This window comes from Pinus tabuliformis, chromosome 4_1 (genome assembly GCF_031772625.1).
Source record: "Pinus tabuliformis cultivar Carrire ecotype Pingquan chromosome 4_1, CPIR1, whole genome shotgun sequence".
NCBI lineage: Eukaryota > Viridiplantae > Streptophyta > Pinopsida > Pinales > Pinaceae > Pinus > Pinus tabuliformis.
In genome coordinates this window covers 399,974,868-399,986,957 of record NC_142303.1, presented here as the reverse complement: position 1 = coordinate 399,986,957, position 12,090 = coordinate 399,974,868, and positions in this window count along the sequence as shown.

Sequence of the window (12,090 nt, the reverse complement as noted above, 5' to 3'; positions counted from 1 at the left end):
ATTAGTGTAAGCACCTATGTGTGGTATACTGTGTATGCACCAGGGCATTATAGTATTGGTTTAACACTAGGTTGTCGTCACAATATAGCATGGAACTAGGCAAAGTGAATTTTACGACTGACATTTTTTTAAATTTATCCTTTTTATGGTGCTATCAAGTAGTATACGCACTAGTGCTCTTTGTTATTTAGTGCACTTTTTTTTTTAATAAATCTTCCATGGTGCACCATGTTCTATTAGGCTGATGCTTATATGTATAGTAAAGAACCAGTGCATTTGTATATTATAGATGCACCATTAAAAAAACATCCGCTAAAACATTTTCTCCCCCACCTCCACTACAAACAGATTTTTGGGCTATTTTTATAGGGGCTTTTGCAAAAACCTCCACTAGATGGTCTTTTCCTTGTAGAGATTCCTTTCTCTTATATTTTTAATCTTTTTTCATTTACAACTAATTATTTATTTCCAATTTATTAGTATTTTTTTAACATTTATTATCATTATTATTATTTTAAACGAAACAGGTAGGAATTTGTATTATTAAAAAATCTAGTTACAAAGCAAAAACCTTTACATATTCCAACCTTCCTTGTAGGTTTGAAATTGAGCATAGAGGCTTAATCCAAACCATCAAGTGAGCTCCCTATAACAAAAAAAAATTCAAACCCTTTATAGCTAAATTTTTTTTCCAAAAAATCATTAATATCCAAACAAGTTTGCATTCCATTACCTACTACTTTTTATTTGATTTAGTCCGACTTCTTGTTTTTCTTGGCGAAATACCTTTTTGTTTCTTCCCAACTTGTGTCCAACACATGTTTTCTTCTATTTACGTTGTATCTTTCTTCAGAAAGTGATTTTTTAATTCTTCCTCATCCACTTGATTTTCCCTAGAAGATGCTTTCCCAACAAAAATCCTTATGGATTCAGGAGGAGATCCATCTTCCACGAGGGTTTGTTTATTTTCCACTTCTGCTGAATCTAGAGGATCCTCACCGGCATGTGTTTTTTCTTGCTTGGTTTTTGTTGTTGTTGATGCATCTTCTTTGGTGATATGTACTTCCTTCTTATCTTCTAGATCTTTCTTATATTGATGTTATTCCTCTTTGTGTACCATATAGTGATCATCTTCAATTCTTTCCGACTTTTTTTTTTTTTTTGTTCGATCTTTGCTATTATGTAAATGCTTGAGGCAATTTTTAAAATATTTTTCCTCATTTCGTAGCATGCTTTACACTAGAATGAAACATTTTCATAGTTGGGCTTTTGGACCCAAACATAGTTTAGAGCCATCAGATTAATCTCAACGGGAAAACCCTTGTTGGAGTCCATGTCCACACATATATGGGAATAAATAGTCTTATAAAACTTTTTAGTTTAAGGACTATGACAATAAAACTTTCCTAACACATTCCCAATAGAAGATAATGATGGAAGATTCCAAAATTGCATGTGAAGATTCGAAAACCTTACCCAAATTGGAGTCGTGGAGATTGATGTCGTTATTGGATCAAGAGTGGGAGTCCAGGTTGCATGAAGAGGTTGACACTACCCCAAAACCACGACTCAACTTTGTAAATGGCCTTCCAGTCCTCAATATAATAAAAAACCACAACCCAAGCCATAGGGTACATATTCAAATCATCTATCAGAAGAGGCTTCCATGTCTTAGAGATCCATTTGTGCAAATCAACTAGCTGTGACCAATACCCATTAAACCTGCAAACCAAACCATGCTCCAAAAAATATTTTTTATGAATGATAGCTTCCTCATCCACAAGAACATTGAGGGAATGAAATTTATGTACCACCAAAAGACCAAAACCGAATTTCACCACATAATTGTATGAAACTGAAAAAGTGTTTACTTGACTAGTAACCATGCCTCCAAAAGAAACCAACTTTTTTGTCAAATCACCAAGATTCACTATTGAACAATCTCAAAAAAAAATCCTACAAAAATTCACACAAATTAAACCTAAATTGTTTAGTTAAAGCAAAACCCTAAATAAAGAAATCTTATTTTATTTTTTATTACAATCAATATGTTATGTCATTATATTTCTAACTTATATTTAATTTGAATATTATAGATATAAATAAATTTAAATTATAAGTTTCTCATTATTATAAAATATCAAATTAAATTAAAATAATAAAAATTATGATTTTTCTAAATATTATAAATTTCCAAATTAAATTAAAATGACTTGATAAAAGTTTTCAATTTAGATTAAGTTAAGATGAGTAAATTAAAATTATGAGTTTTACTAGAATTTTTTTGAAATTAAAATTTAATATAAAATTTTTCTTCTTTTAAATCTTATTTCAATATTTTTAACTCTTATTCTATTTATAATCCATTGTTTCTTAGTAAATAATTAAAATTTATTAGTTTTTTAATTTCATAAAATTTTAATTCTATTTATAATCCATTGTTTCTTAGTAAATAATGAAAATTTATTAGTTTTTTAATTTCATAAAATTTTAATTTTAATTTTAATTAAGATGAAATAAGAGAGATTGTGTTTTTCTAAAAATTAATAAAAAATATTAATATAGAGGTATTATAAAATTTTAAGATTAGATTAAAATAAATAGATAAAAATTACACTTTATCATTTAAATGATAAGAGGGAATAAGATCTATTACTTTATTTCTATTGAATGGATTATTTATGGATGTATAAATTTAAATACTACTATTTATTTTATTTTTTTAAATGTGGGTCACATATATTGAAGATTAAAAATATTCAAAAAGGTCCATTCCAAAGGATCATTTTTTGGGACTTATTGGCAACGCCTAACATCAAGAGCACATGAGAATTAACCTCATAACTTCTCATTAGCAAGGTGTTTTTTAGAACATATGAGAATTAACCCCCTAACCTCCCATTAGCAAGGTGTTTTTTAGAGCAGATGAGAATTAACCCCTAACCTCTCATGACCAAGGTGTTTTTTAATGTCGAGAACTCAACAAATTCAACTAACCCTTAGAGCTAATACTACTATTAGTTTTATGAAACCTACTTTGTAAAATAAAAATAAAAAAGTCTTTTACAATGAAATATATAATATAATTGTAAAATAATATCATTATAACACCCATGAATAATGTAATTTAGTAAAAATGATATATAAAAATATGCACATCTCTTTGAATTTCTACTATTTCAAAATGTATGAAAATTAAATTTTAATATCAATTTATCTGGACTATATGCAAACTATTAAATTTTAACATTTAGTTCAATCATATACAAAATTTAAAATACTATACTTGTTAAGAAACCTAATTTATAAAATAAAAATAAAAACAAATTATTCTTATAAAGATGAAACTTACAAAGCCAAAATTATAAAGGAAGACAAAAACAAATAGTAAAACATTTATATATAACATAATTTACTAAAGCTTCTTACAAAAAGGGTGGAAAATTATCGAGACATTGTATAAAACATAACTACTAACTATAAACGACGACAAAACAAATAGTAAAACATTTATATATAACATAATTTACTAAAGCTTCTTATAGAAAGGGTGCAAAATTAACCCTGTATAAAACATAATAGTATACATAATTACTATTGATTGAAAATGACACAAATCTATTTTGATTAAAAAAATGACTTTGAAGATCTAGTAAATTTATTCTAAACCATTCAAGAATATGCATAAAATAATTATTATTGAAAATGACATAAGTCTATTTTGAATAAAAAAATAACTTTGAAGATCTAGTAAATCTAATCTAAACCATTCAAAAATATGTATAAAATATAGAAATAAAAATAATAAATTAAAGAGTTAGTAAGATAGTTTCTAATAATCATTCTCAAAATAAAATACAAATGTAATATCTAATTATAATTAAAAACATACTTATAATTAAATACCAATAAGACTTGTGCAAACTATCAACACAAAGTTATTAACAATTACCATAAATTTATGGTTGCAATTAGCTAAAAACTTGTGTAAACTATCAACACAAGGTTATTAACAAGTACCATAAATTTATGATTGCAATTAGCTAAAAACTTGTGCAAACTATCAACACAAGGTTATTAACAACTACCATAAGTTTATGGTTGCAAAATAAAACATAAAACAATGTGTTGTGTGTTTCATAAAACAATGTGTTGTGTGTTTAATGTTTAATAATCATTTTTCCTTTTGAGTACTAGTATTATAAACTAATTCTTGTCTTCTTTATTATATATATATATATATATATATATATATATATATATATATATATATATATATATTTAACGTGATCTCACCTTCTCCTTCTTGCTTCATCTCCCCAAATCATCTTCAATGCTATTTTCCCATACATTTGTATTGGTAGGAACAATTGTAGATGGAAAACAAGACCTGCACGCGAGTAAAGCCAACATCACTTTTGTATATTTTTTTTCTTCAGAGTAACAACTTTTTGTATGCCATGGAGTTTTTTATATTCTCTACCTTCAAGAAACCTTTTTGTTTCTTTAGTCACAAGGTGCTCTTCTATGTTAGAAAACCTAGGTAAATAGATGTTTTTACAATAAATATTATTTTTTGTTTTTACAATAAATATTATTCTTTTTGTTTTTACAATAAATATTATTTTTTTGCACCACATTAAAGCCACTATGCAATATAATCTTAAATGTGCATATACACTTCTCTTAGCCATGATTTCTTTGAAAAACATGCACCTATGTCTCTCTTGTTACATATACTCAATTATCATTACTTTGAAGAAACCATAAAATCAAACTTGATATAAATATTTTTGTATGTTAAGTGCGATATGAGTTTTTTGAGCATGTGATCAAATAATATAATGTCTTAACAATAGGATACAAGAATTCAATATATTAAAGAAGATTTGTATGTTAAGTGAGATAACAATAGGATACAAGAATTCAATATATTAAAGAAGATTTGTATGTTAAGTGAGATATGATTTTTTTGAGCATGTGATCAAATAATATAATGTCTTAACAAGAGGATACAAGAACTCAATATATTAAAGAATATTTGTATGTTAAGTGAGATATGATTTGTTTGAGCATGTTATCAAATAATATAATATGTCTTAATAACAAGATACAAGAATTTAATACATTAAAGAAGATTGGTTAGGACCATCATAATTATAATTATTTAATAGGGAAAGTGTAATAAATAGAGTGTTTTGTTTCTGTTAAATGAAATTAATATTATTGAAAAAAAAACAATTTATATGAAGATTTTGACCCCAATTTAATTTAAGATATAAGAATTTAACATGTTATAATAAATTAGTGACGATTAGCATAATTGTAATTATTTCAATAGGAAAAATCAATAAATAAAGTGATTTTCAATAGGAAAAATCAATAAATAAAGTGATTTGTTTTCAATAAGTAAAATTAACATTACTATCACGGATGCGGGTGAATGGTACACGTAGAGGTACGAAGTCGACGGGAGGGGCAGGCGCGTGGAGCACTTTCAATGACACCTGGCCTCACTTGCTGCCAGACTTCAATCTCCTGGCAAGCTCATTCATGGTTGCGTTAATGCGGCACGACATTCTACACAGGCTCCCTCACTCTAAACCCATGGCACTTCTCCAATTCTGTTCCGTTCCTCTTTTGCGAATGTCTGGCCTCCTCACAGTTGTACTGCTATGCTCTTAGGATAATCCAAGAATCCATGGCGCTCAAGCACGCGGAGTAGTTTCTCTGCTGGATCTCCTGGTTCTCAAAGTCCCTTTAGCATTTTCTTCTGTCGTTTGTCCTCCAGCTTTCTCAGATCACCGACGAGTGGGATAACTCTCCCCCTTCCAGCCTCCCCTGGTCTGCAAAGACTTGCTGCTTGTCCTGCTCTTTTTGCTTTGAGCAGCATGCCTATCCTGCACCAAAGAATGGGCTGCCGAAGGGGTGGCGCCCGTGGTTGTCCCATTCGGCAGGTTTCTTCCTCTTCCTCAGATACCTTCTCTAGCTCTTCAAGAGGCGGCACTGAAAGCCATCATGCTACCAAGCGAGGTCGTGGTCGTGGCCGGGGGAACCAAGCTGCAATGTCGAACCCACACCATACTCATGTGCATTCAGCTCGCTTTCAAATCCCCTGCACTCTCAGCAATCACTCTTTCATTGCTTCTGTTATGATTCAGCTGAGTGAAGGCACAGTTGGCTTGGTTCCGGCAATTCCAAATGCGACTTTGATGCCGAGGGCGTAAGTATTGCCAGGCACCTCTTAGAATCCGAGACAACAGGGCAATGTCCCAAGGAGTTCTGTTTCCCAAGATAAGCAAGCTCTGGCGTGTTCGAATGTTCCGAGTGAAGTTGGTCCGCCAAAAGAAGAGGGCCATCCCTCAGACGATGATGACTCCTCCAGCTTCGGTTGTCGGATTGTGGAAGAAGTGCCTTCCACCGCTCAAGATGCATAATCAGGTTGTCGTTCTCTTTTGCAGTCTCCGTGTCTGTTCAAGGGGAAATGTTCAGTTGTTTTTGTCTATGTTTACAGTTCGGGTTAAATGTATCAACTCAGTCAAGCAGTTTCGGCACTCCGGTTAGTCTACATTTTTGACAATGTGGTTCCTGTTTCAATGTACTGGTCATAGTCCGAGTTCTAGTCAGTCTTCTGCTAGTTTTTTTGGGTCAATTTTCATATATGTAATGTGCGTAAGCCATCTTCAAGGCTAGAACTCTTGAGGCTGCTGCTTCGTTGTAAAAATATTTTGTATCAATATAGGGGTAGACTTATTAAAAAATAAAAAAAAAATAAAAAAAAAAATAAAAAAAAAAAATTAACATTACTAAAATATAGAAAACTTGTATGATGATTTTGACCTAAATTTAACTTAATTATTTAGAAATTTTAAACGTAAAAGCTTTTATACAAATTACATTAGCGTTAAATTAAATTAAATTGTTAAAAATGATGTTGAAGAAAGTGACTTAGAATTATATAATGTATAAGGGGGCATTAATCATGCATGGGACATAAGGATAAAGTTAATCAATTACTAATATTGTATGAAAATAAATAAAAATGAACTGCCCAAAAGGGTTGGATCCAATCGTGCAAAGCGGGGAGTTTTTTATTGTTAGACAAGATTCAATTCTCGTGAAGGCATAACCTTGAAGCCATGGAGGCACCTTGAGGTAGTGGTTGAATGTGTGGTTGTACCCAAAGAAACTATATTAGAAATGGTTTCATGACCCGTGCATACATACTGGATCAAAGCTCATCCCCATGTCCTTCAAAATATGGGAAAAATGGGCTTTGCAACTATCGGACGGTTTCCATAGGCGCGAGGGTGTTTTCCTTCAAATTTTCTTCAGTGTTTTTCTTCATGAAGATGATGGGTTTCACCTATCATGTGGCCCATTGCTATCCTAGTGAGTCTGTAAAGGGTGTCTCCGTGTTTTCTTCCTCCTGAGTTCTTATCTCCTCATCACTCCAACCCATGAAATTATGGTTCCTTGTGTCCCCACTCTTGATGAAAGGGGTCCTTTTGTTATTTTTATGCTAGATGGCTTGCTGGGAGGAGGACCAGGTGGAGAACAAACTTAGTCCACCTTATGGTCCAATCTTTCGCAAGCAGAATGAATATTTCCCTCTCATTGTCTTGTCATCAACGATTAATGAGGTTGGCATTCTAGACTCTTACAGGGTATTTTCGAGATCAATAGGTGCTTATAGCATTGCCCTTTGTGTGATTCCCTGCCATCTAAAGTGCTCATGCTTCAGACCCTACTTTTCTTGCTCCCCTCTCCTTGCTTTGTTAGTGATCTGGTCCTCCTCTGTCCTCTTTTGTTCATGCAAGTGCGAAGGTGTCCCCCTCCACTCTAGTGAGCTCTGAGCTTGAAATGAAGGGGTAAGTGCATTCACAAACAAAAGGAAGTTATGTTTCTAGTATTATGGAGGGATATTGAGTTAGCAAACATAATGGACTATGTCGGAAAAACTATTATGGGCAGGTTTGGCGTGAAATATTATAAATATTGGTTGCTTCATTCGTGGGTCTTTGTTTTGTGGGAGTCTATTCTCATGTATGTGCCGGCCATTTCTCATGGTAAGGGGATGGATCAACATTTTGTTTTTGTTCAGAAGAAAATTTATCATGAATACAAGGCTAATTCTGGAATTAGCGTCGTGATTGTTTATATCTAAAACCCTAGTCAATATACTTCAATCCAGTGAGGGAGCTTATTGATGAGCTGAGGATTTGGGCCATTCTACCTAGTTTGCCTCTTCATTTCTAGAGAATGGAGGTTTTCAAATCTATTGGGAACAAAAATTGGCTCTTTCGTCAAAGTTGAGCATGGTTGGCAGATGAAAGAGGACCAACAAATGGCTTGGTTTCAAATCGATGTTAGCCTAAGAATCAATTTGGTGGTGGATTTAAAACTTTCCATAACAGGGTCTACTTGGTATCAAAAGGTAGATTATTGGAAGGTCCCATCTAGATGTCACAAATTCCACGAGGTGAAACATGTCTAGAGGAATTGTTTGTATCAAGGCCCCTCCAAGTTTCCTCAGCCCTTTTCACAAATTCTAGACGATCCCCCTGCTGGTGTCATTCCTTCCTTTGGTTTCGAGGGTCATTTTCATGCTTTGGATGTGTGAAGCTCTCCTCTAGACATGTGCTCAGTTGGTGGCTCCTCTTCTAGTATGGTTTCCATTCTCTTTCCCCTCTTTTTTCCTCAGATGTCTCTTTTTGGCCCCTACTAAAATCATTCTCCCTTCCCTTGTTGCATCCCTTGGTTCGAAGCCCCCCTTGGTCAATCTTTCATTCATGCTTCCCCACACTATGATGCCCCTACTATTTTTGTAACCAAGTCCCTTTTCCTATCGTATTCTGAGTCCTTCCCCTCCTCATCCCCTCCCTGTGTTATGGAAGCAAATAAAAACTACTCCTTGTGCCACATATCAAAATTTAAGGAAATTCTTCCATTCAATGGAGGGTTGGGTTTGAATTTTCCCTTGGAAAATTTGGGTGGCAGGAAATCCAACCCACATAAGCTCAAGAAAAATCCAAGTTAGATATTAAAAAAGGAAAAAAAAATTCCATCTCAAGGGCCTTGGAGCTAATGCATTCCTTCCCAAAGGTGGATCATGATCATCCTCTCTTTAAATTTGAGGGGTATTGTGGGTGTCCGCAAAAGACTAACATGTTTTTTGTGTGTCCATTTTTAGCAGTTTATGGCAAGTGATTTTTACTATTAGCGGTTTTTAGGTAGATGGTGGTTTTCCCCATGGTTTTGTAAATCCGAACAAAGAAACTATGATTATATTATAATCTAGGATTAATGGATTTGGGGGTTTATGAATTTTTTATAACATTGTAAATGAACATAATGAAAAATCAATTTTGTTTTCCCGATTTTGGGTTCAATGAATTTTTTTCTTACTCTTAAATATTTTTTTCCAGGGATTATCTATATAGGGTTCAAACCTAAATCGCCCTCAAAATCTCTGGTGCAAAAGTTACAATTTTTTTGAAGGATTGCTAAAAATTTTATCTTTTGTCATGTGGATTCGGAGGGTCTTTTGGCATGCACAAGTGGATAAAGAATATGATGCAACACCTGACTTCATTATTCTGGAATCCCAACAAGACAGGGTAAACAAACCAACCAGATAACATTGTAAGAGAATACTAATGAAAATGGATTCTCAGAGTCTAGCTATCTCAACCAATGCCCAATCAAGGCTACAAATCTTTCATTTGGGACAAATTCCATTAACAAGAAATGTGAGAGTGTATCTGAGATGGGTTTACTGGGAATCAATAACATGGAAGCCCTTTATTTTGCTCATTTACCTCAGCACAATAGGTTTTCTACTCCAATGATGATTGGGTAAAAAGTTTCCTTGCCATGAATCGCGTGTTTGTTCCTCACCAAAAAGAAACTATTCGAGGAAAATTTTGAAAACTAAAAGAAGTAATAGTTGTTGAATGTGTCAAAAATTGGTATCCTTTAAACTCTTTACCAGACAGAAAAAGCTAAATCATGTTAGTTTAAAAAAATTCAAATGATTCACCACGAATGGTTTTCAAGTTTGTTGTATGACTTTTTGACCCACATTAAGAAGATTACAACTCTGTTGGCAAGTTTTACAACCTATGGTTTACAATGTTTTGCCCAGCAATTGCTTTCACATTATCAATTTGTTGCTTTCACATTATCAATTTGTTGCATGCCACTTTTGTGCTAATTCAGTGCTTGTGCTAGATTAACTTTGTATTAGAAAATATCTGCACCATAATTTTTAGTGCACTTCGACTAAACAACACTAGAGATGGTGTTGTTGCATATGTGCAAATTCTACACCTATGTTATTTCAATCTACACTTTTGCAAAATTGCATTCAACACTAAAACTTTTCATTACATTTTTAACAATCTCTTGTAATGAAAAATCAATTAGCTCCTTCATGCCTAACAATTCTTTGAACTTTTGAAATTGTCCTTCCTTATGGCTCATTGAAGATATGTACTAGCTAATTTACAAGTTTTATAAACTTACAAGTGAATTTGGCTTCTCACATGCATGAAAGATAGCATTATTTGTCAGTTGAATTGCTTATCGGTTGTTGCAGGATACTTTTGTTGCTTTCTCTCGCATAACTTCAATATATCCTAGGATTCTCTTTTGTATGTCGCATTAAACATTCTTTCATGCTTTTTGTTTGTTGAAGACGATGCTAGTTTGTTATTTTCCACTACCCCAATTGATCAAGATCTTGCAGCTTTTGCTAGGGATACATGTCCTGCTGCGAGATCAATTTTTTGGCAACCAAACTGTTTGTAGGACATGTTTCCTTCCTGCAGTAGGAAGTAGATACTGGAAAAAATTGAAAATTCATGAGAACTTTCCTTTTTTCTGAATGTTGGTGTGGCAAGTCTGTCTCATAACCAATTTTCTTGCATAGCTCCACAAATTTTGTCATACAACTCTTACCATTTTTTTATCAAACCCATAGTCCTTTTAACAAGTTTTCTTGCATAACTACACAAAATTTGCCATACAACTCTAGCTTTCTTGAATTCTTAGAAAGAATTCAGGGCAATTCCCCTATATATATATTTTTGGGGTGTATTGGTGTTTTGCAAGGATAAGTATATTTTTGAGAATTTGATCCCTAAAATGCGACCTACTTGTTTGAGAATAATGGGTTTTTCTTGGAGGTCCATGGAGGCCTAAAGTTCACAGTCGTCGTGTCATATACAAAGAAATTGATTGCTCTTCTCCTGTTGGTTTCTTCAATGGTGTTACTTCCACGGGGAATGTGGTTGTGGAGCCTACATTGTGATTGATCCCTCCCATGCTTTCCATTTCTTTTGGTCAGGGGTTCTGGCACAAACGGTTGGGCAAAGGTGTTGCACTTTGGGGGTGTTGAAGTTTGCATCTTGGCTTGCTATTGAAGAGATTCAAATCGTTGGAGATTCCAGATAAGTTATTGAATGGGTGTGCGTCTATTTTGAAGGCAAGGCAGGATTTTGCCAATTGTGGCCTTCATTTGGTTTCCCTTTGTCGTTGGTCGTATGGAAGGGGAGGCATACCTTCCTCGGTTCTGCTTCCAACTTAATATTTTTTAGCAGCATTTTTTTTCTTCCCATGGATCGACATATAACACTTGTCTTGTAGCTGGAATTAATATGACAATATTTTTTTTATTTTATGTGGTTCGACATTTAACATTTTTCCTGTAGTTGTGCATCACGCTCATGTAATGGCTTTTATTATAAATGAAAGTTATTTTTTTTTATTGTCATTTTTTTAATAAATTTTACAATTTAAAATATGATTTAAAATGACAAATGGATTCAACAATTGCACAAATCACATAGTTCATACTTACTATTACAAAAAATTCGCACCAAATTTCAAACCATATTGACACTTGAGTATTACAGTAAAGGTCAGAAACCAGAAACCTCTGACAAATGGACCATGCGATTATTTAAGAGGTTGACCGTCAATTTCCGCATGAGACTTCAGATTTTTATATTAATTAAATTTTATAATTAATTAAAAAAAAAAAAAACACAAATTTAGATATTTTTTTAAATATATAATTATTTTGTA